The sequence below is a fragment of the Clarias gariepinus genome, chromosome 12 (assembly GCF_024256425.1).
Source record: "Clarias gariepinus isolate MV-2021 ecotype Netherlands chromosome 12, CGAR_prim_01v2, whole genome shotgun sequence".
Taxonomy (NCBI): domain Eukaryota; kingdom Metazoa; phylum Chordata; class Actinopteri; order Siluriformes; family Clariidae; genus Clarias; species Clarias gariepinus.
In genome coordinates, this window is record NC_071111.1 from 22,559,151 (window position 1) to 22,585,441 (window position 26,291).

The 26,291-nt window shown below is 39.0% G+C and overlaps 1 protein-coding gene across 6 annotated transcripts in view; it reads right to left on the reverse strand.

Annotated features, from left to right (window-relative positions):
• Positions 1-26,079, reverse strand: part of eps8a (epidermal growth factor receptor pathway substrate 8a) — a 64,970-nt gene extending 38,891 nt beyond the window's left edge. For 5 of the 6 annotated variants that reach the window (XM_053508635.1, XM_053508634.1, XM_053508633.1 and 2 more), the window contains exon 1: positions 25,872-26,079. The gene's annotated coding sequence lies outside the window, so the exon portion shown is untranslated. Of the gene's footprint in view, positions 1-7,674; positions 7,810-25,871 lie in introns of those variants that run through there. The other variant, XM_053508631.1, reaches the window with a different exon arrangement.
• Between the last annotated feature and the right edge of the window lie 212 nt (positions 26,080-26,291).

Here is a 26,291-nt window from a genome sequence, read left to right on the forward strand (position 1 = left end):
GACTTTCTTTGATGTCGAACACAAAGAGCGTGTGATCGGTGCCCGCTGTTCTAATGGCACTGCTCAGGAACAACACCGGCGGAGATGGAAGTACTGTACGCAGTCTGTACGGCACGGCTGATGATTGGGTTGTCAGGAAGATTTTTTTTTTTGGTTTTCGTGCCAGAGAGACTTGCGGCTAGGGTGGGCGTTGTGATCAAAATATTATCTAACGAATATTGAACGTTGGAAGAAGCTGAACGTGAGGGATGAAGGCGAACACGTGCTTGCTCTGAGATCCAGCCAAACTGTTCTTTATAAACTGTTGTGTAACAGGGTAGAGTAAGGCCCAGTTCCCACATCAAATCTCTTGAGGGTCATTCTACAGTACAATTCGACATATTTTACCATTCATTGCGAAAGAGGTGCGAACCATCTTCCTGCGATTTTCTGTGATCTTAAAATTGTAACTGTTTGGAACCAAACTGGGCTTCAGCTTCACTTATATTAAGACTAGCAGCAGTCTCAGGCCTGCGTCTCCTTAATCAGTGGATGGATGGGGATTTAACTCCACAAAAGAATCGCAGTTTCAGGGTTCTCACACTAGCAAAGCATCAGCAGTTGCTTTTAATGATATGCTTCTTAAAAAAAAAAAAGTCTAGTTCACCGTGTGCTCTGGGATAACACCGCGTTACTATCGGTATCGTACGCCTTATCAGCATGTAAACAAGAGGAAGTGCTTGTACTTGTACTCGGTCTGACCAAAAGTGCATCGTTAGTCTCCATCATGTGTTATCGCTGTGCTTATTTTCGGGATCGAATAATGAGGCATGCTAAATCATCAGCTGTGCTGCGCAGCACGACACGCCATAGTTTTGTTCTTTTATCTTTTCTCAGCTATTTTAGATCTGAGCTGAGCTGAGATGAGCCTACACACGACGTGTAAAGTACAGCTATATTTAGAAGAGACACTTTCATTATAGACCAGCCTCATCAGATTCGGAGTTATTTTAAAAACCTAGGATACTTATAAGTAGAAGTTACTTCCATAGAAAGAACTTTTAATACTGAACCCTTAACCATAACCATTTTATCTGATCACATGTCTTTTTTTATAAACTTGAGACCGTGTTGCTTTAATAGTTGGTCATGGCTGAAAGGTTGGACCTGTGTGGAATTCTCCATCATGGGTGTAGCGCTTAAGCTGACAATAATAGCGACTCTTTCATCCCGTGCTTTAATGTTGCTATAGTAACTCTTAACAATAGCTCTCCATTCACCTGTGTGAGGATCTTTCTCTCTCTCTCTCTAGTAAAACACAATACAAGACTCAAGGACACACACGCACACTGTTTTTTTGGTTTTGGACAAAAAAAAACCTCACCCCACCTTCATTCCCAGTTTGTCTTTCAATCAGGAATTCAGATATGTCATGGTGTATGATGTAAGACAGGGCTTTGTGATGGACTACAACATTCCCATCTCTACCTTTGTGTTTATTTCTATAGCTGTGTGTCCGTGGTAAGGCTTATCATCTAATATCGTGATTCATTAAAACCCTGAACACTCCCTGTTCCATGAATCATTGGTGTTGTGGAAAAAAGGACACACTTAGCATGACTGCTTAAGATGATTTTATTTAGTTCTTTTTTTAAGGGGCGGTGTCTTATTCTAGGGCTTTATTATTTCTAACATGCAATGATGAATATATGTGTGTGTGGTGGTTTGAGGAATTTTGTTGGATTGTCCTGTTGAGTTTTTACTTTGAGTCTGTTGAGCCATCACCAACATAGAAACCATGATTGTGTTTATTTCCACACATGACGGTAAGCTGTAATTGGTTAAAATTGGCGAATTACATCCTGTGTTAAGGCTGCTTTCACACAAGGTACAACTGACTTGACTGTGCGCTTGGAAACCTACAATAATAATAATAATGTGAAGGTTGAGAGTGTACTTGAGTATCTATACTCCAATCCACCAGGTGGCAGAACCACAAAGATAAACACAACAAGAAATGAGCAACAAAGTCAATCTACCCCTATCTACGCCTAATAATATTAATATTTCCAATAACATCTCAGGAGTGACTCTCATCGATGCCTTCCTACTTCCCACTATGGCATAAAGGATTAGAGAACGGGTTTAAAGGATGAGACACAGGTTTGGTTGAGACAAACTGTGACGATAACATTAAGTTCTAAACAGCGGCCCATTTCTGTGAATGTTCGGCTTTTATATACGAGTCGAACCGTGCTCAAGTACCATGGCGTGCCATGCACATGCGGAGGTTCAAATTACACAAGCGTGAAGTGTGAAGTGCGCTTTAGCACTGTGAGTTTCGTGAAGAACAGTTCCTATGATGACTGAAAACCCCTTTGATGTATGAAACCAGTAATGCGCAACAAGAAAAGAAAAAAGGAAAAATACTGTAGGTGATAAACAAATAAAAGGGGTTGAGTGTGTTTGCTTGGCTTTATTTACAATACAAAGTACAAAAAGTCCCAAAGTGAAATACCCAAAGCCACCCCAAAAGAAAAGTCTCAAAACTGATTACTGTTGTTCTAAAACACTTTCGGTAAACCGACCATTGCAGGTATGAAACATATGCTTGCGAGCGTTCCACAAGGCAATGTGTGTGCATAGATGTGTGTGCATGTTTTACCTATTTTAAGTAATATAACAGAAAACTCATACGTAAAGGGTGCAGGTTCGAGTCCCGCTCTGCTTCTGTGTGCATGGAGTTTGCATGTTCTCCTCCTGCTTGGTGGGTTACCTCCGGGTACTCCGGTTTTCTCCCACAGTCCAAAGACATGAAGGTTAGACTTACTGGTGTTCCCAAATTACCCGTAATACTGTAGGTGTGTGTGCCCTGTGATGGATTGGCACCCTGTTTACCCTGACTCGTGCCCTAAGTTTCCTGGGATAGGCTCGAGCCCCCCAGGACCCTGTATACAGGATAAAGCGGTATAGACACTCAGTCAGTGTTAATACAGTGACGGGCCACCACACATAAATGAGTGTGTGGGAAGCACTGGATTGGGCCACTACGACTGACTGCAATACATAATTCTGATCCATGTCACAGGTTTATCAGTGCCCGTTGTAACACCTGTATGCACCTCCCTGTTTTAAACACATACACTGTCATAGAGGTTATTTAATCAGCTGTTGGTACAGAAAGTAAGAGAAATGTTTACTGACACTTATAGCAGGGGTGTAATCTAACACACTCCCCTTATCTACAGTATATCTATATCCAGATATCGGTACATATTCAGTGCTCAATATCTGCTTAGTGCTCAATATATTTATTATCTAACCTATTTATGATACTTATCTGCTTAGTGCTCAATATATTTATTATCTAATCTATTTATTATACTTATCTGCTTAATGCTCAATGTTTTTGTATCTCTATTCAAAAGTAGGTGTGCTCTTGACTTATATATACAGTGTATACATACACACATACAGTATATATACACTATACATACACATGCATACAGTATATAGTGTTAAATTACATCCCTGCTGTCATTATATATGCTGATATGTATATTATACATATAAATATATTTTTATACAACATATAAATTTATACTTAATATATAATAAATATATATAGTATGAAAATTATATTTATATAAATTTATAGTATTTTTTATATAATATACATCTTACTATTTTTCTTATAAAATTTATATAAAATATAAATTTCATACTATATATATTATATATAAAATATAAATATAAATACATAAATTTCATATTTTATATATATACTGTTCCCACATTTAATTTCATATATAATTTTATATATTATTTTATAATATATATTATTTATTATTATATATACTCAGTGTGTATATAGAGCACAGAATTATAAGAATATAAAACACAGATTTTAAGATTTTTTATTTTTTGCGCAACTGAACCCTGCCTTGGAAACTCTGACGTTCCTCAGCAACATCCTTAATTTCATTTCTTAATAATCTTCTATAATAATCCTAATTCCTCAACCAGACTGTGAAAGCTTTCTATCTAATATCTTAAGTAAGGTGAGATATTTCATAAATCTGTTACAAATGTTAACCCTCTGAAATATAAATAAATTAATCGTATAACACTGTTTTATTATATTCTCTTGAAGGAACGTACAGTATCAACTAGGGGCATCTGTTCCTCTTGGGCCGTTTGTTTAGAAACAAGTGAGGTAATTGAATAAGGCATGCTAATTAGGTTTTTGCGTCGGTGACGGTCAGGTTGTTTGGGTCAGTCTGAGCGGCGGTGTCACGGCTCAGTCTGTGTTTGGCGTGACTCACAGAATAAAAGGTAAGCCTCTACCTCATCAATCTTTCAGCATCCTCCATCAGCGTGTGCCAGCCAGGTGTTTCTCTCTCTCTCTCTCTCTCTCTCTCTCTCGCGCTAGGAGTTACAAGTTACAGCTTGTCCTCTAAACGAGTTCTGTGGCAAAGATCTGAGACTGTGTGTCTAGTTATAATGATGTGCGTCATCACAAAGTCACTTCACTTCTGACGCTGAAGATAAAGATAATTTCTTAATGGTTTAATGTTTAAGCAACAAGTTTAAGTTCCTAATTAGAAAATCCATTATAAGTAAGCTTATAATTATAAAGAATTATTATAATTATGTATTATGAGGAAGGATCAATCAGGCATCTCAGAGATGCCGCTTACATGAAATAGCGTGCAATGTCTATCTAATTCTACGAATAAGTAAATTTTACACAGAAATGTGGGAAACGTAAACACAAATAGTGATAAAAGTGATAAATACACAAAATAAAGTTTCAAATGAATCAAATTATTGCTCTGCATCAAGCAAATAAAACATTAAAATGACACTTATTGGGACAGGAAGTGTCCAAAACAGTTAAATAAGGATGGTGAGAAGAAATCATGAATGGGGATCAATTTACACTTGTTGAATAAACCAACAAACCAACTATGTTAAATAGTGAAAGTAAGAGAATTTCCATACGCACACAATGTGATGAGACCTTAGAGGACCGGGACTAAACAGCTGTGTGGTCATAAAAAAAACACTCATTCGTATAAAGACTCATCATAAAAAAAAAGAATAATTTTTACCCATAAATTGGCTCATAACATTGAGAGCTATTATTGAAGCTAAATATATCTAAATATATATATATCGAATAAAATCTTAGTGTCTGATTCTTGAAACTTGCCGCCAACGTGTGGAAGAGATCCACCTGTCTGTTGAAACTGTACACACAATTATTCACCAACACCACTTGCACGTTAGAGGAACTCTAAAAATCAAAAATCTTGGTTTTATTCAAATATGCCTTGTAAAAATGTGGTAGCACTGACAAACTCTTGTGCCTGAAGTAATGTCACTATGCAAACCTAATTTCATGCTCTACCTACACTTACTGTAGACCTTCCCGAGCTGAGAAACTAACCCAAAGATCTTTACACTGTTCCACAGAGCAAGGAAAAAAAAGGGCCATGATCTAAAAACCAACCTCATTAACCTCAGCTTCACCCCCTTATAGAGCATTCTCTGATCATCACTCAGGAAGATCCTTAACCTATCCGAACCATCACGGTGGCAATCGGCCAAACTCAGCAGCCCATCACACAACCCTAAGAGGGCCGTCTTATCTGCGGGGTTTCTAAAGAGGGCCGTGAAGCTTCGCCTCTGTTCTCGGTTCATTTGCAATCAGCTCACAGCACAGGAAAGAACGACTTAACTGAGAGCAAGTGTGTAAAACTCAGAAAATCGCATTCTGTTTGTCTTTTCCTGGCTTGTAAAGCAATTATGCAAATCTTGAGCTTATTTTTTCAGCTAAAAATCCAGAAAGCATTTCAGGATGTGTCAGTACTAAATGCCTTAAAAAAATAAAATAAAATCATCTTCACCTCTGCAAAACACTTAGAACTAAACAATCAGAACTTAACTGACTTACAAGAGTATTTTTATATGCATGTATTTGATAGAATTTTAAGCATCAAAACAGCTTGCTTCGACTTTGTCGACTATAAACACCTTCCCTATTCTATTTTAAACAGACTTTATTTTCGAAAATTTTCGAAAAATTCTCAACAAAACAGACTTCACAGTCCAATACAGTAAAAAACAGCTCTGAGACAAGCTTTTGTCTGGGATTCCTCCTGTTACTTTTCACTGCGAGATTAATTTCCTTAGGCACGGTTACACTTTTTGGCAACATGATGGCAGGGTGGGAAAAGGGGGCAGAGATTTAGTCAAGTGGAAGTATAAGTCAAAGGCGTATACTGTAAGTCTCACTTTGTCGGAGTTAAGAACAAACCCAACTTACAAACGTGCACACGAAACAGAACTCATTTGTGTCAAGTCGGGGACTACCTGTACTACTGTACAGCAAAGGAGTAAGGGTTGGTTCACATAGCTTTGGGCGCATCAAGAACAATTACTTCTCACCCCAACCCTTGGAGAGATATCCGTTGTTTTGGTCGTAGTTTCCTACAGGGTAGGGTTGCCAGCAGCACTGAGGCTCAATCTGGGAACCTTTGATTAGAAGCCTGACAACTTTACCCCTGAGCTAACACACCGGTTCTATTGCTAGTATAGTAGCTACTCTAAATCATGACGTCTGTTGTACACAACCTGTGTATATCTGGCCACGCCCCCTCCTTAGAATTTAAAGTTTAATCGCCATTCATTAGGGGGCGCTGGAAGATGACAGAATATTGGATAAAAATCTAATAATCCTATTTTAAAAGCAAAAGTATTTTACAAAGTTTAAAAGTAGTGAGATTCCACCTTGGAGTCTGTGCTTGGTGGGTTTCCTCCATTTACTCTGGTTTCCTCCCACAGTCTAAAAACATGCAAATTAGGTTAATTGACATTCCCAAATTGCCCTGTAGTGTGTGAATGTGTGTGTGCCTTGCAATAGACTGGCACCTGTCCAAATGTGTACCCCAAGTCCCCTGGGCTGGGCTCCAGGCCTCCCGCGACCCTGTACAGGATAAGCGGTATACACAATAAAATAATGAATGAACGAGAGGTGAGAAGTCGTGAGAAGTCTCGGTGGATTACAGAACAGAGCGTCGGTCGAGGCACCGGTCTGTATTTAACGAATTTTAAAGATCTTGTACTTGGTGAAGAAGGAGGTAGAGATCATTACATGCTGGAGCTCTAGCAGAATCCCACAGACTAGCACTGTTCCCTGAGAAAGTGCTCATCGTTTAGACGTCTCATTAACACACACAATGACTCAGACAGTGTTGCTTATTTCAGATGGATTAGCCTACAGTAGATTAGCAGAGCTGCAGAGACGTCTGAACACGGCCTACTTTCTAAATATGCACTAGTTTACCTCTTCTCTCACGCGTGAGAGGTGTTCGGTAAAAATTTGTCAGAAAACTGACCGCCTTTGAGATCAAGAGCACCAGATCTAGTTAAGCTCAGGTTTAAACCGGTAAACTGAGTCAGAACAACGTGTTTGCTTAGCACTAATACCCACCCGAATAAGTAACTCCATTAATCAGAGTTCGCCTGTTACACGAGACGCAGAAAAGATTCACAATCTTCTGGATTCAACTTTATTGTTTTTCAATTACGGTGAAAATGTTTGTCAATACAATCAGATTTAATTGAGTTTCACTTACACAAATGTCATATTATATTATAAACCTGTCAGGACACTACTTTAAAGCTTACCTGAACCGGCGGTGTAGATTCAGGGAGTCAACACACTCCCAGGAAGTTTACACACCCTCATGGTTCACTGTCACTGCTTTTGTGTTGCCATTACATCAAACCTTCTCATGAAGGAAAACGAGTTCAGCGCTCCTTCTTAAAAAGACTCGGCTCGGCTGTCCCTTCTTCTGCGATTAGGATTTAGGATCTACGGTCCAGGAGCAGTGGCTTAATCCTCTAATTAACCTCTTGTTGAACGGTAGGGAGAGGAGAGGGCGCAGGGTTTCTCGGACATGCGTACACACTAAGGACACCCGTTGAGGGCAAAGGCACGTTTTATGAGCTCTGAACACCTAATGAGGTGTAAGAGTTTTCCTGGAACGAGCGAAATATGCCTGGCTCAGAGCGAATATCAGACAAATGGCTTTTCTTGGAAGTCTTGTGACGTACGTATATCTGCCAGGGTTCGCACTTTGTCAAATTAGCGAGAGTGCCAAATGACTTTCTAGTGTTGTCTAGACTTCAGGTTTGTTTATACTGTATAGCCTGATCAGCCATAACATTAAAACCATTAACATTATAACCACCTACAGTAGGTTCTGCGTTTCCCTTGTGCCTCCAGAGCGACTCTCTGGCACAGCAGGACCTCGGGGGTACTGTACTGTAAGTGTGCTGTGGTTTCTGGCACCAGGTTTTCTGTCTCAGCTAGTCAGCTAATTAGGTTTCTTAGTTAGCTAGTTAGTTTTGTTAACTTGTGTTGTAATTTTCTCTAGCACCGTGGTCCTGGAGAAACGCTTATTTTGTTTTACTGTGTACTAAACTGTATATGGTTGAAATGACAATAAAAGCCTTCTTGACTTGACTTGACCAGGATGTTGGCAGCACATTCTTTGGGTGCCATAGGTTGCATGACGGGTCCTCCATGGATCAGACTTGTTTGCCTGGCGCATCGCATGGGTGCGTGTTTGGATTGGAATCTGGGGAGTTTGGAGACCCGAACCTGTGCCAGTTGCATGGTGTGCTGTTGTGCATCAAGTGTTTCTGTTGCCTTTCTACAGTGGGTCCAGTCTTTTGTGCTGCGTTTTGGGATCGGACTGGACGAGCTAACCTTTGGTCTCCACAGGCTTGGGTGAGCCTTGGGAGCCCATGATCCCATTGCGCAATCAGTATCACCATGCACATCACCCGTTCCAGTTACGGCCCTCAGCTCCAGAACCACCAGACTGTCCCGCAGCCTTTTCCATATCCTGTGAGGCCGCTGAATGATCCTTTCTGCCCCTGACCTCCTACATATCCCACATAGACGTTATGGTTATTGCACTGCTGCACTATTGTTGCACTTTATTACATGCCAGGAAACCAAATAAAAATACATACTTATATATAAATTAGGTGCCTTAAATTAAAGCCAGGTTGAGACGAATTGAATGGAAAAGGATCATATACGTCCAGTACAATAAAAATTAAAATTAGACTAAATTCTACTTAATCCTCACAAGCCGACAAACTGAAACACGGCTGCATGCATTAGCGTAGGAGTGTGATGTGATATAAACAACCGAGCTAGAAAACCTTAATAAAATATTCATCGCAATCTAAATAGGCCTATGGCCGCACGCTATAGTTCACGCCATGGTGAGTTCCTGGTGCTGCGGGGGGTTTCCAAGGAAATAAACTCCCATTTTAAAGCTCTTTATCGTATTTAATAGGATTCAGCAGAATTTCACAATTTCCTCTTAAACTTCTTCCATGGAGGTACGACTACACCCGATTTCGACATCAGCCAGTAGGAATCCGTACGATGTTTTAAATAAAAATGACTGGACAGAAAAACAAGTTCATGGCTTTATAAAAGGAAGCTCAAGAGAAGAGAGGACTCGAGATTCCTGTTACAGCTCCAGTTTAAAGGCTTATTACACCTCGATGTTTAATAAATACACAATTCTCGGTACTGTAAATAAAACACGTGCACGCTGCGCCTTTTAGATACTGCACACACAGAAAAAAACAGACAAACTTTAAAGGGATAATTAACATGAGATGGATATTAAAAGTGGGCGGCGCAGTTACACAACCAGGGCAGATGAAAAACAAACGACTTTAAGACTCGGATTAACACACGTGACGAACACAAAACAGTGTGGCGATCCGCACGAGGCGTGCCGAGGAGGGAAAGGAGTGAGACGCAGAGCAGGATTCTTCCCGGAAAAGATAAAGAGTATCAAAAGTCATAAAACTTAAAGTTATGGCACTACTAAGCAAAAGAAAAAAAGGACCGTAATCTGACACCCAGCTGAAATGCTTTCACACACAGCAGCATGTGTTTACAGTAACAACAGCACAGAAAGTCGCAGCAGCTTAAAATCTAAAATGGAAAATGCCCATTAAAGTATTTTAGGAATCAGAAGTGTGTGTCTGTCAGAAGGGATCACCCGATACAATATCATCTTGATACCTAGACGGCGATTCGATTTGCATCGCAATTCTGTCAGTATCCTGAATCGATCATTTTTTTTTTGATTTTGTTACAATTCTAAAAAAAAATAATAATAATACCAACAACAACAACAACAATAATAATTAGCTTCTCCCGCATGAGATGCTGTGCAATAGTTTACAGACGATTATAAAGGAATGGCAACATTTCGCAAAACAGGCAATCTGGCAATTAGCCTAAATTGGCAAAAAAAAAACAAAAAAACTATTAGACTAATCTGCATGCGTTTGGACTGAGGGAGGAAACCGGAATACCCAGAGGAAACCCACCAAGCACAGAGAGAACATTTAAACTCCACGCAAAAGGGCCGCGAGGCAGGAATCGAACCCCGCGCGACACAGTCTTAACCTCTACACCACCGTGTCGCTGAATGGAAACATAAATAACAATTTTTTTTTTAAACGATTAAAGTTTGGAGTCCGTGTGGCCATACATGAACCGCAACACAAAAGAATGAATCAATTCCTCTCCCATCTCTATTAAAACAAAAAGATCATAATCAAGTTGAATTGTCAAAGAGTAGGAGTTGCTCAGACTAATCGACTAACACAGTACACTAGTCTGATGTGTTGCTACCAACTAATTGAGTAAAAAAAATTAAACAGCAAGCACAATTCTAAACGTCTGGAAACATTTCAAACTATTTCAGGAAGACAATTCTAAAATCAAACATTATTATAAACACCATGCACACAGGGGTGGGAATCGAACCCAGACCCTGATGGTTCAAGGCGACAGTGCTAATCACTTAGCCATCATGCCGCCTAAAGCTATGTATACTTGTATTAATTATTTACAACTCATGCTCCATTCTGCATCACATTTGAATCAGCATATTTGTTCAACTTAAAGAGCTAAATTAGACTTTGGTGAGGGTCTGAATTAGTTAGTAATAAAGTGAAGGTGTTTAACGCTTTGCTGCAGATAAAGAGAAGTGAGATCTGGTTGAGTCTGTGCTAAGTAGCTGGGAAAAAAAGGAGAAATCGTCTGACTGACACCGACAGCACCACGGTCTAAAGTTCATCCATCTTGTTTAGCCCAAAATATCACCAAGGGTTAAATGACATGCACTCCTCCCTTAGAGGGAAGGGCCGACTGTAGGAGATAACCACGCTGAAACAACATTGCGCTGTTCAGGACAATGCATCTGGATAGAATCCTGCTGATGGGGGAAGAAAAAAATAGGATTTTTTTTATCTGCGTGATATGAAAGAGAAAATGTCATGTTTAGGTTAACATTTTACTTGTTATGCCTCATACTTAAACTGGAGTCCAGAGCAGTCTAAGGGTCCATGAAGAAGAAAAACCAGGGGTCCAGCAACAACAAAAAAAAACAAAAAACACCAAAAAAAAAAAACGATTCTACACAATAGCCAGAACTATCAAAGACAAAACAGCATTGTTTTTTTTTTTTTAAGTTTTCTTTTTTAAATAATTATCCACTCATGAGGATAATGGAAGTTATTTTTACAGTTCAAAGGTGGCTTATTAAGGAAAGAAACAGCAAACATGCTTCTAAACATCTGGGGAAGCCAATTCTAAAATCAAACATTATTACTTTCATATTACTTTTATAGTTAAGTGTAAAGTTGTGTGGAAAAGCCAAATATTTATAAATACTTTCATAAAATAGTGAGTGACTGGTAAAGCTGAGCAGTCGTACAAACTCCTAGTATACAGTGGACTAGGTTATCTGTTAGCCTTAAGTTTGTTTTAAAGGTCCCATATGTTACTATTTCTTTAACAAGTTAACACAGTCCTCAGATCCACCGCAAAGTGTGTGTGTGTGTGTATTAATACTTCAATTTACATATTCTTATATTATGCTTTTTTTTTATACCGTACCTCAAACTCACTCTATTTCACCCCTTGTGTCTATGTACAGTACACAAGCTACTTTCGAGCAACAAGTCGGGGGAGGGGAATTCCTTATATGAGGTCACATTAGGGAGAGAATCAAACTGGCTTGTTTACATTCTGGTCTTTAAAATAATCGCTCATGGGTTTTTTTTTGCCTGTAGAGGTGCACAACCCACCTGAATGACTACAATTTAAAAAGCTTAGTTCCCTTTTTATTATTACATGAATAATAACTGTAAGGAGCTTTGTGGGGCTTGCAAGTCTGTATTTCATTAGTTTCAAAAAGTCTCAAAAGGTCAACTCTATGTCAAAGAAACAATGTGGGAGGAAAAAAAAAAATCAAAGTAAAAACTCCCTAATTTTTTTTTAATACTGTTCCCCTACAGCGCTGTTCCTCTGAGATCAGCTGACTGATGATCTTTTCCACGGCAGGAACATTTCTCCTAGTGTGTTTACAAGCTCTGTCCTGGAAAGCAAGGGTGTGAAATGAGTCATTATACTGAAGACGTGATTCAGGGTTGGACTGCGCGAAACACACACGCGTGTTGCTATGTAGCCGAAAGAGAAAAAAAAAAAAAAAAATCGGGTGGCTTCTCTGGTTTGATTCTTCTGTATAATGAATGACATCAAGCTAGTGAAGTCAATACAACACATGTATTTATTCAAGGAGGAACCAGGTTGCTGTGTCTCATCATCTCCGCCTCTCTTTCAACAACTTTTCAAAAGGTCCTCATACACACAAAAAACCTGCATGTGACTCCTGTGCAGTGCAGGACACCGTGTTCTGTTATCCTCTATCAGGCTCGTACTTACTCCAGTAAATAACGGGGTGTAGAGGCGATTACTACACAGTGGAAGTAGAGTTGCCTTAAATCTGCTTATCTGTGCGCTGTGTTCTTAAAGGCCGCTCTGGAACGGGAAGTGGAATGACACACTGTGTTTCCACGGGCACTCCCTAAAGTCAGCAGTGCAGAGCGTCTCCAAGACCAAGTTTCATTGTTTACGCTGGATACAAAAAGATTAATTTGTGGTTTTGTTCGTGGAAAGGCTTACACAGGAATCATGGCAAAAGCAGATTAGTCTCATATGCTATTCATTAATGTTAATATTCATTAATAAGATCGAGATCTGATTGAGATCGAGACTTGGGTAAATTTTATACACGGATTGGTGATATGATGCAGACGCCCCCTTTTTTTTTTTTGTTAAAAAAATTTTTTTATGCACAATGCTGTGAAAAAGGTATCCCCCCCCACCCGCCCTTCTTATAGATAACATAAGGGTGGCATGTTCGTCACCCTTAAATGATTCAGGCCATCAAACAAATTACACAGAAGATAACCTAAATAAATACAACATGCATTTTTTGTGGGAATGCATGTGGAAAGAGCCTGATAAGGTTCCAGACATCTATGCATCATGTTTTTGCACTTTGATGAAAGGGGTGTTCAGGGGCCGTTCATTTAAAACTACAGACACCGAAATAGCACGTTTGGAAAAAGAGTGAAGCTAAGAAAAACAAGCAGCCAGAATGCAGGATCGGGGTTGTAGTTCAGCTGGAACAATAACAAAGGTTCAGAGTTTAGAGATGTCTGAGACTTATGCAACCGTGTATAAAAAGGAGTACAATATGTGATCTTTAACTGGAAGAGTCATGTGGTACAAATGTCCAACCATTAACCCAGTTCTGAAAACCTGATCAGGCAGTGCTAACTGGGTGAGAGTAGACTAAAACAAGCTCTTGTTGCATGTAAGTGGTTTCTACTTTATACTCAGTAGATGTGACAGTCATGCTGATCGTGCAGTAATACCGACGTTAGCAGCCAAGACACCTGGTTGCAAAAACACAGCGGGAGTCTATTGTGAGTTTGAAGTGCCAGCCAGAATCAGCTTTCTAAAATGCCACATTGTGCAGGGGGGGTGTCAGAATCTTTAAAATGTTCATAAATACACAATTTAAACCTTTCTAAGCCAGTTAGGAATCTAAAAATAAAATTGCTATTATAGCTCCAAAAAAGTTATGTAAAGAAAATGAATGTTGGTCGTGAGCTTAGTCCCTCTCTACGTATCCTCCAGCTAAGGTGACACTTCTACAAATGATCTGGTTCTTTTAAGAAGCCTTCTTTTTGCCTCTTGAGGGGAAAAGTTCCATCTCTGTAATCACCTCGTTGTTGGAAAAAAAAAAAAAAAAACACACCTGCCACAAAATGGTTTCTTAAAGTGATGAAAGAGAAAGAAGTCCCTATGTGCAAGGTTGGAGGAGTAGGGAGATGGATGAGGTAGAGTTTCGTACTCCTAGTCGCCCGCGAGGTTCACCGTTCCGTGAGCTGAATGGGCTGGTGCATTAACATGAAGAAGGCGCACTTACATTTTTTTAACCAGATGTGCCATTTTGGATTGTTTTGTTTTGTTTTATTTTAAAAGAAGAAATGTTCATGAATGCACTGAATATATTTCCCGTTTTTTTTTTTCATATGATAATACAAATGTTATAACAGCCCCTCGTAGCTGGATATCTAGACCACATTCCTCTGTACCGACATCTAATGACCTAACTTTGTTTAGCTAACACGTGAGTTTATGTCATTTGTTTGCTCAACTGTTAATGCCACAACTACTGTACAACTCCAAAGTTGAAATCATTTTTTTTTATCATTCTATGACTTATCTTTGTTTTCCAACGAAGATATACTGTAGGCATTAAACTGTTTGGTTACTGAAGGCTAAGCCACCACATAGCCTCATTTAGCCACTGGGAGAAAAAAAAAAAAAAAAAAAAAAACACATGCCTTATAAGAATAGTAGAATCTTTATAAGAATATATAGATATAAGAATTTTCTATTCCATCCTAATCCATATTGATAATGGTGGATTTAAGTTTGGACATTTTAAGACTAGTAAAGCTGGTATTATTCATAGGGCCATGAATTTGTTCAGTGACGCATTAGGAATAAGGCCCTGGGTCAAGGCTAAATGCAACATGGTCCAAAGTCTAAAACCTAATATAAACCTTTACTCAATACGTATTACTCAATTACACGCTTTGAGTGAAAGCACACAAAGTGTTTTTCAGTCAATATTAGTTCATTTACAACCAAAAATGAAAAAAAAAAAATAATATATATATATATATATATATATATATATATATATATATATATATACACACACACACATACACATACATACACTGGGTGTATATATGTACAAGAAGACGCAAATTAACACTCGTGTACCGTATTCTTCATGCGCACACCCGTTTTCTATTATAAGAAACTCAGCTGCCATCTTTTAACCAACACCAATGCCCAGCTATCCAGTTATCTTTAAATAAATACTATTACATACAAACTAGCATGTTTTTCCTCCTTATTTATCTCCATAAGATAAGTCAAAGAAAACTTACTGAGGGAAGAAGCTAGATACTGTATATGATGTGATATTAATCAATGCTGAAGGTTTAAGCTGTATAACTTTTATAAAAAAAAAGTTTCAGTTGTTTTTTTAGATTAGATATTCTGAATCAGAATCAGAAACCGGCAACAAATTGGAAAAAGCAAGTAGGTGGTTCAGTTTATAACAAGGAATTAAGAGGGATAAAAGCTGCATGACGCTGGATGATAAACGGTGGAGAGGAACTCTATCTGTCGTTGCGCCAATTCAATCGAATTAGCAGAGATATGAAAACACGCACGAGGACCCTGATCGAAGGGAATAAATGGTTAGATCAGGCTGAGCCGCACTGATGCAACTGTTGCTTTTGTTTATTATATTAACCTGAAAGAGATAAAGTACGGTCGTGTTTCATTTCCATAAGTTACCTTTATTGTGTGACTCAGCTGAAGCGAGAATGAAAGTCAGAGCAAGTAATCAAACCTTCAGTACAAACACCAACACAAAATGGTGGATTATTTACACAAACCAGTCACTGGGATTAGCGGCTTGTGTCTTTGTGCTGTTTTTTTTTGTTTTGTTTAAATATCATGTTTTATGCCAGAGCCAATCATCCAATCACCCAATCATGTGGCAGAAGAACATCATGCGCTCAAGAGCTCAAGTTGCCAAACTGATGTTGTTCCAGTCTACAGCTGTTCAGTTTGGACGAAGGGAACCTGATGTGCATCTCAAGACTTAATTTTTTAGAGATGCCGTTTAAGACAACCTGGGACTTGTGATGACATTTGACATGAACGTAGACGTAAAACCATTTGACGTTAACAGAAGACTTCAAGCAAAGTACAGTGATGAGACACTTAGTCAAACATCTGACCGGTGCAAACGTTTTAAAGAAGGCCTTATGTACGACCCCACTGCAGTCGTTCCCGTAAACATTCAGAAAGTGAAACACCTGATCCTTGATTGAAAATCGACTTGTCTTCAACTCATGAAAGAGACGCATCTGTCTGTGGAATCTGTACACACGAATATTCACCAACACCACTTTCACATTACAGGAACTCAGCTGGGCGTTATTGCTGCGTCCCCCATACAGTCCTGACCTCGCCTCCAAGCCATTTCCACATGTTTGGGCCAGTAAAGGAGTTCCTGGGAGGCCAGCGTTTGGACGTGAAGCAGGTAGTCCGATCATGTCTCCGGCATTTTAAAAAAACTTTCTACCTTGATGGTATCCAAGCACTAGTGAAACGCCGGGATAAGTCCATTAGTGTAGCAGGGGATTATATATAAGGGAATTTTTAGGGTCCGGTTTGACCTGAATGCGCCTCGTCAAGTTACTACAAACATTCTGTCGGCTCAGATCCATCAGGCCAATGTCCTTCTGACCTTTCTCACAATGTGTTTTCAAGCCTGCACAGTCACTTGCTCACTGGATGGTACTTGCACCATTCTGTCATAAATCAGTATTCCCGTATCGGCATATGTGCTATAGTTCTGTTATATATGGACCCAGCACTGTCTTAAAGAAATGACTCATAAGTTCCTTTTTTTTTTTTTTTAGGGTGCACTATAAACACTTTAAAACGCTCAAACGCTCTATGAGGAAAACCCTAAACTCGAATTGTATTACATCACTGCCTGCTGTTCAGATTCCTCCCCATGGTTGGAAGTGATCCAACAGGAAGCGTCACAGAAAAAAGGGGTTGTGCTTTTTCACCAACACCTATGGAGAGACAGCAGCGGGTGCTATGAATAGAAAACAATAAAGAACATTATATGACGGTGGAGATAAGAATGAAGGAAACCCACTGAATGGAACAGCATCTGGCAAGACCAATTCTCCACGGGGTCGCTGTTGCCTTTTAAACGGTGTGGAGTGGGAGTCGGCGTGCAGAGATAGCAGGTAAACAATGCCTGCAGTGAAACGGTCAAAGCAAGGCAGGGGGAAATTAAATACAGGCCTTGGTTTTTAATCTTGGTTTGCAGTCATCTGATAGATCGAGCAGCTTTGAGGACGGTAAATAGACAGTCAATGATACGGCTCGCCGAATCAGCCTGTATGCCTTTGCGCTCCCCAGGTATGCTGCGGGAGGATTGGACTCAAACCAAGTTTTTACTGCAATTACTGGAACTGGGTTAAGAACCCTTCAACACAACCTGGAAGAATAGCGCTGAACTGTCAGGTTTGTTAAAAAAAAATGTTGTCGAAATGGAGATCACTTAAACACTTGGTGAAGTTGCATGGTAAAAAAAATAAATAATAAAAAATCAACAGTAAAAACCTGGGCCCGTATTCACAAAGCTTCTTAGAATTCTTTCAGAGAGCTCCTATCTTAGCCTAAAATGTCCTAGCTGGGAGTCCTAGACTAAAAGTGATTTAGAAAACTTCTTCGAGCAACTCTGAGTAAGGAAAGTACAAAAACCTTTATCTTAGTGAGGGGGTGTGGTTGACCCCGTTGCTAGGGAAGATGCAGCAATTCAATTCGATTGGTTGATAAAAAAATAACCTCTGACCTCTGCAAAGGTCTTGAAATACACTCTTTGTAAAAATAAAATACATGATATCATAATGTTTGTATAGACGAAATATATTAAAGTTAATTAAAACAGCCAAATGTTGAAAATATGTCTACCTTAGAAGCAACCACTTTCCACACAGTAGTTACTATATTAAAGTTCTTACATTTATTTACCATACTGATTTTATTATTACTTGTATTATACCATTTCAGATTGATGGGAGCAAAATGGCTGACCTTTTACCAATTTACATGATTGCATGTTTTAAGTTGCACTTTTGGCGATTATGTATAGCGAACAATCCAAGAGAGATGTAAGGAAGTAAAACAACAAGAAAACCAAATTGGACGGAAGAGCAGCTTTTACTTTAGCTGTACTTTTAGTATTTGGAGAATATTTCTTCTTTCATCCATTTTGTCCTCTGCTATAGAAACTCTTAAGCCTCTTAAAAGTCCTCCTCTCTACCTTAGGAGCTATTTTTAGGGCTAAGATGTTTCGTTAAACCTTTTTATCTTAACTAAGATTTAATCCTAAATTTAAGGGAAAATTATAAGAAAATGTCATTCTTAGAATTTCCTCACTAGGAGCAACTTTTAGGCTTAAAAAGCTTTGTGAATACGGGCCTAGAGCTATGCTTCACATACACTATGTGATGAGGACTCACCACATTGGGACGAAACATCAGTCTGTGTCCATTAAAAAAAAAAAACTCACTTGTTTATTAGACTAATCAGAAAAAAAGGCTTGAATTTGCTAATGAGCATAAAGATTGAACTTTGGTGCGATGGAAAAAGGTCATGGGTCTGATAAGTTCAGATTGACCCTATTCCAAAGTAATGTACAAGCCTATGGAGGCAATGTTATGATCTGCAGTTGCTTAGGTCTAGACTCAGCAATGTTATGTGGCAATAAAATGAAGTCAGCTGACGATCTGAATGTACTGAATGACCAGATTATCACATCTATGGAGTTTTTTTTTTTTTTCCTGATGGCACGGGCATATTCCTGGACACAAATTGTAAAAGAGTGGTTCTGGGAGCATGAGGAATCATTTTCACAAACATACTGGACACCATATTGTGTGCTGAAATGTTAGCGTGTGATTTATTTCTTTTTTTTTTTTTGTAAACACTGCATTAACCTGTGGCCATTTCCATAAATGTAATCCTAATGGGATTATTATTTCTTTATTTATAAACATGGGCATTAGTAGCAGGACACGATACACCCCGCCCTTCCTCTGTTCAACAGGATCACTGTGAATGTTTGGTGAAATATTTCAAAGTTCATATAATAAGTTTTCTTTCATGTTGTTCCAGTTACTGGCCATGAAAGCTTCTCCATAACAATCAAGGAAACACTCAGACGTCACTGTTCTTATTTATAGGAATGAAAGTTTAAATGTAAATCTGTTTCTATAATTATATCTTGAAGATTTAAAAAATATTATTAATTTTTACATTAAACAGATGTGTTGCTACATTTAAAAAAAAAACTGTAATCCAGTTTAAAAAATCAGTATTTCATAGATACAGAAACATCCTTGATCGCCAACCAAGAAAAAAAGTTTAGAAGTCAACCATCACCTGGAAAAATCATCACTGCTTACAGTTTTCTGGGATTCTCAAGGGCCAGGATGGGAACATTATAAGGAAAAAGGTTCAACAATCAACAGTGCTCATAACAGTGAGACGCTTCGTGAAGATCCTTGCCCGTATTCACAAAGCCTCGTAAACCTAAAAGTTGCTCCTAGGGACGAAATTCTAAGAAAATTCTTAGGATTAGGACATTTTCTTAAAATTTCCGCTTAAATTTAGGTCTTAATCTTATTAAAGATAAAAATGATTTACAAAACATCTTTGCCCTAAAAACAGCTCCTAAGGTAAAAATTGTTAAGAGCAAAGAGAAGGATGTTTAAGAGACAAAATGGCAGAAATAAGAAAACACTGAACGTAAAGCTAAAAGTAAACACTGCTCTTTTGTCCAATCTGGTTTTCTTGTTGTCCAATCTCTCTTGGATTGTTGGCTACATACCATCCAAAAGTACAATTTCATTATATACAAACATTATGATTTCACTGTCTATTCTATTATCATGTATTCTATTTTTACAAAGAGCGCATTTCAAGACCTTTACAAAGGTCAGAGGTTATTTATCAACCAATCAGTGCTTGAATTGCTGAGTCATTCCTACTGTAGCAACAGGGTCGACCACACCTCCTCACTAAGATAAAGGATTTTTGTAGAGTTGCTGAGAGAAGTTTTTTAAATCACTTTTAGTCTAAGACTCCCAGCTAGGACTTTTTAGGCTAAGATAGGAGCTGTCTGAGAGAATTCTAAGAACTTTTGTGAATACAGGCCCAGGATAAACACAGAGGACTGCTATCCAAGTGCATCGTGATCTCGCATGATGATGCACATAAAACATTTTTTAATGAGGGAAAACAAAAACTTGTTGATAAAAAAAAAAAAAGGAAGAAGATTAATTATTTGTCTTTTCTAAATGTTAATTAAAAGAATTTCTACAGCTAGTGATGGGATCATTTTGGATTCAGCCATAACATTAGATTTTATTCATTTTTTTGGTATTGCACTTTTTTTTTTTTTTTTTTGTGCTCTTGTTCTGGTAAAGAATGTGTAGTTTTCCTGCACAGTAATCAGTCACTTTCTAAGAGAAATGTATATAATTATAATTAATGAACGTTTAACCTAATAACTTACCCTGAAAATGCTCTCCTTTTACCATACCCTGACAGAAAGGGTGGCATTCAGGTGGCATCAGCTTCTCTCAGAGAGTTCAACAGGCTTGCGCAGATCTTTCCAGATTCCCAGGTCGATTGGCTCATGTCTTGTTTTATGTGGAGAAGATAATGTGCTCTTGCTATATTAATATTATTTTAATTATATCTAGTAACTCTGATGTTACATTGCAGCAGGTCTAGGTTGGAATGTAACGCATTATATTATAAATAACATTACAAACATCATCGGATTTCTAATTCAATTGTTGAATCACTCAACCCTACTGCGTTTCGGAAGACGGCTTTGGCCTCGACGGCTGTTTGTTTAGAGCCACAAGTAGCATTCGTTCCCCAGCACCATCTGCTCTGTGCGTAAAGCACGGATTAGAGCTGCTGTTCCTCAGAACACACACACACACGCTGCTTAGTCCCTCTGGTAATTGAGCCCAGCGCACTCGTGTACCAACAAGCTAATTGATTGTTGCCCAAAAAAAGCCAGTCCTACAGTACGTGCCAGCTTTTCCCTCTCCATCCTTAACAGGTCATCAACAGGTCAGGCAACCAGATATAAATATCAAAAACCTGTAGCTAAATATTCTGGTCTCCCATCTTGATCTTGAAGCAAAAACAAAAGAATGCGCCTTTGTTGCTACCGTTCCAATACTTTCGAAGGGGACCGTATATTCCCGTTCAGTTTACACTGTTACGACGTAATCCCAGTTTTTCTTTTCTCACAATGTTCCTGATGAAGCCTTCAGTGTCAACTGACACCGACACCCATCCGATAGTGTTTCCTGTCAAGATGTCAAAGCTTTAAAATGATTCTGAAGCACTTTATAGTTCCGCAAGTATGCAAATGTGATCAAATCAATCAAACATATCAGGTGTTTTGCCACAATCTCTAGTATATATACGATGATATCTCAGACATCCGCCATTCTGTTGCCGGCGTATCAACCCGATCCCTCATATCGGTGCCGTGTCTAGTTTTTGCATGTGGCGAGTATCGCTGAATCACATCTTTGTGCGTCAATGAATCTGGGATCGACCTAAAATACGTCTTTGGAAGACATCAGGCCTTCGGCGGCTGGACTGAAATTTCGCACAGAAACCCGAGTTCCCTGATGAGGCATCCTCAGATGCAGCTGTGTTCTTGCGGTTTTGCTCTGGGAGACACACAGGAGGTGTGACTAGAGCCTGATCCAAGCTCAATCTGCCTGTTTATCTTACACATGCATTCTACCGAGGATTTGGGATCAGGAAGCTGATTAGCTAAAACTACAACGTGGGCTGAGGCCATCTGGTACTAAAGACCTTCCTTTAATTTTGCCAGTAGCTAAAATATGATACACATGCCAAGTTTAACCTTACCATAGAAAAAAAAAGGGGGCGGATTTCATAGTTCTTACCAAACCATATTGATACTGCACTAAAATAGTAGAAAACTTCTGCAATGACTTTCATTATCTCAGACTCGCACCATGTCGCTTTTAATTGCTATATTCTCAATTTACACTAGTTTCCTCTCACAGTCCAGAGACTTGCAGATTAGGTTTCCAAATTGCCCATAGTGTGTGTGTGTGTGTGTGTGTGTGTGTGTGTGTGTGTGCCCTAGGATGGATTGTCACCCTGCCTCATGCTCCATGTCTCCTGGGATAGACCCTGTATACAGGATAACGCGGTACACTTTGTCTTTCTTTCTTTTCACAACCCTAAGTCACCGCACAACCGATTTCCTGGTCATTTTTTAATAATTATTATTACAGTTTTAAGCTGTAAAGATAACATTAATTATGCAAATTAGTTCACTGATTCCAACCTTGTCCATGCTCTTGTTGAGGCTTCTTGTTTACTTAAAGTTGGAACCGTTCGTACCTTTCAGGAGGGCTAGGCAACAACATCATATTATATCATATCTCAATATTATATCAATATTATTATAAAAAAAAGTAGTACATCACTGTCAGATATTGTGTGTATCATAATATCCTTTATTCAAGAAAATAATTTCCAAATCTAGAAACGTAACGGTTTCTTCTATAAAATTGTAAAAATTTTAACACCTTCACTAACAGGTTATTAAACACTGACTTAAATGAACACTCCATCCCTGCTGGCACTTTCTTAGGAGACCTACATACAGTATACAGTAAAACCTACCCAGTGTTGCACACACATATTGGAGCGACTGTAACCTGAGCCGGTAACTAATGAACAGCGTCAACAGTACGTACTGTTGTATATGTTCAGTACTGTGGTCTTATATATAAAGGAAAAAATAAGCTCTAATTGTAAGAGAACGTACCATAGATTTAAAGGCCACATTATTGTGGGAATGTACAAGATCCAGGCCTGCAGTTTTTCTCATTATATAACCTCTTTCCACAGGGAGCCAACGTTCACGTGACACCAATTAACGAGCGGAGACACCGGAGAGATCATCTAGTGCGCCTGAAGATTTATTAATACCCGTTAACCCTTTAGTCGCCACACGCTGTTACATAATAAGGCATGGTAATCTTTCATGCGCTTTTAAATACAGCCATAAGCACAAAATTATGAAGATGATGATGATGATAATAGATAATATAGTATAGCTCACACAAGAACAGGTTAATAAAGGACTGGAGACTTATGTAGCGCAATTTTTATAGTAATGTTAATGTAGAATTTTGACACCATAGCAATACATACTGTTTATTTATATATTTTTCCTGTAACCTCAACAGCCCAAATATCACAAAAAGTCCCTGACTTACGGACGAGTCCCAATCCAGGAGCACGTTCGTAAGTCGGATTTGTCGAGCGAAATTTAAATTGCGAGCAAAATCCAGGGCGTCATTTTTTCTCAGAGCTGTTTTCCACTGTATTGGACTGTGAACTTCGTTTTGTTAAGGATTTCCCAAAGTTAGGATTATTTACCATCAGGACATCATCAACATGCTCCCGGAAGTATAACCGCGGTCCGTTTGTCTCTCCGGAAATTCATAACTCGAATGTTTGTAAGTCAGGGACTACCTGTTTAGAGATTTGGTCACATAGCAGCTTTACAAAAATACAGATTTATGTTTTGATTCCACGTACTGTATAAATACATCCAACAAGCATGGAGGACTGTGAAAGAGCAAAACTCCCCTCAACACTCTGCTAAAGACAGAACATAAGGCACTTTACTCTCATCTGGATACTCAAACCTAAAGGTATAAGAATGAACTGTCCCATGGCATCTTCATGCCATCTTCATGCCATCCTCAGTTTGACAGCGTTACTTTTCTCTTTTGTGAGAGTTCTGTTTAATGTCACTTCCTTATAAAGAAAATGACGCCGGTGTTAAAGTTCACTGGATTATCCGGGGTATTATCATGTGGATTTTGGCCTGGAGAGTGGAAAAAAAGTTACGTAAGCTGAGTAAACTTGGTATTTATTCTGATGTGAATTTCCTTGTGAATTATGCTCGTAATCGTATCAATGTTTTCAGCGCTTTTGCCTAAAGGTGGAAAAAGGGAGAACGTGTGAACACGGGTTGAAAACGACTGTTGTTTAAAAACAGGAAAAGAACATGTTCAGTTCCCTAAGGAATAAAAAAAAAGAGAGATCTTCCTACCCTTTTTGAGTCACTTTAATTGACAGAGGTTGTCCTCCATTAATGTACAAGATAAATAGATAGATAGATAGATAGATAGGTATTAATCCCATTTATTTTATTAATCCCATATTTAGTTTCTATTTCGACACTCTATGCACTAAATGGTCCTGAAGTGCAAGACTTTAACATGCATTAGATAAGACCGGTGTTGTCCTTTTACTGCACTCCCCAACTGCCTGAAAGGACACTCTCAAGAAAAATCGATCCAGTGATGTATTGCAATTTATTTGCATGGCAATTCATGCATCACCACAATGACTTTTAAATACATTTTTAATGCATTTGAAGTGGAGAAATGTTGTCATTCCTTTATAATTATCGCTCTTTTTAACCCTGCAGGTGGTGTGCTCTGATCTATTCACACAGCGCAGCGTTCCAGGCAAGTTTGTTTATAATTATAACAACATTCGGGGAAAAAAGATTAATATCGGATAGGGATACTGCATTTATAAAATCGTGATGCAGACAGAAGAGCAATACGGCTCGTATCGTGATAATATTGTATGGGGATTCCCTTCCCTTGTGCACACTATATTATTTTTTCATGTGGTTTTTCTTCCCAATTCAGTTTTAGGCCCATCCATTATTAGAGTCCCCTAATAAACTGAACCTTCAAATCTGAAACGCCAATTAGAACATAATCTGTATGTCTTTGGAGTGTGGGAGGAAACCGGAGTACCCCGAGGAAACCCAGCAAGCCCGGGGAGAACATACGCACGCCATGTACTGTACACACACCCCCAGGTGGGAATCGAACCCTGTCCCTAGAGGTATGCGGTGACAGTGATAAACACTAAGCCACCATGCCCATGTACATCCCCCAGGGGTCCTCTCACGTTTGCTAAGGTCATGGTGGAAATCCTCTAGGACCTAAATATCTCCCAGGTTATTGGTACAAATAATAGACTTCTTTTAAATGAATATTTCACCTTTAAACAAGCAATGGTCTGACAATCTCAGAAAACCACCCATATTGACAAAAAAAAAAAAACACACAAGCAGCAGGATTGTTCTTAAAGATGGTACAAGAGATATCGAGGAAACCAAACAAATAACAAAACACACAATAATGCAGAATCAGCGTACCTCTGCATGGTTGCCAGATTACAACATGCCTAAATCCCTCCCTAATCAGAGCCATTCCCAGTCAGTGTAACTATAAATCTTTTTTTCTCCTTTATATTTTATTTTAAGAATAATCTGGCAACCCTGTGTAAACCACTCTGTAATTCCGCAGCTGCGCGTGAGCTCCTGAGCTGCCTACTGCCATGGCAACCCGCGCGCCTGTCCATAACTACCATAGGCAGGTGTAGTAGGTGTGTGTGTGTGTCTCGATTACAGCTATTTCCTTATTATGACACCAACTATAAACTGCCCACAATATAAAAACAAAACAGTACAATAACACAACACAAGCTTTATTAAAAACCGAGAGTAATTTGATAGTTCGGGGTTAAACCCCAAGGTTTTCTGCTGTAACAGCGGGTTGGTTTTTTTCCCCTTAATGTGAAGGTGTTTAAAAAAAAAAAAAAAAGGAAAAAATACCGCCGTACTTACTCCTGAGAGGTGTTATTTCCCAACTTGTGTCACCGCGGTCGCCGCATTGCTCAAACTGTTAACGCGCCGTGATGATGTGAACGCGCTCCGCGCGTGCACGCGCCCTGGGTGGAAATTCTGTACAAATTAAAGCGACAACCGAAAAACGATGAGCACACACACACACACAGAGTGATAAAGAGAGAGTGTGTGTGTGCACCGGGTTCGATAGGACTGGATACACTGTCTCTCTCTCTCACACACACACACACTTACACTCTCTCCGCCCTCACCTTTTCACAGAAGCAAGCCGCAGCAGCAGCAGCGCCCTCTACCGGCGCGTCTTCATATCTACAGAGAGTCTGTGCTTTAAAATGTCATGTTTGCATTGTCTAGTGAACAGGATTCCCAATGCTTGTCCTGGTGTTTTCCCTGCTCTAA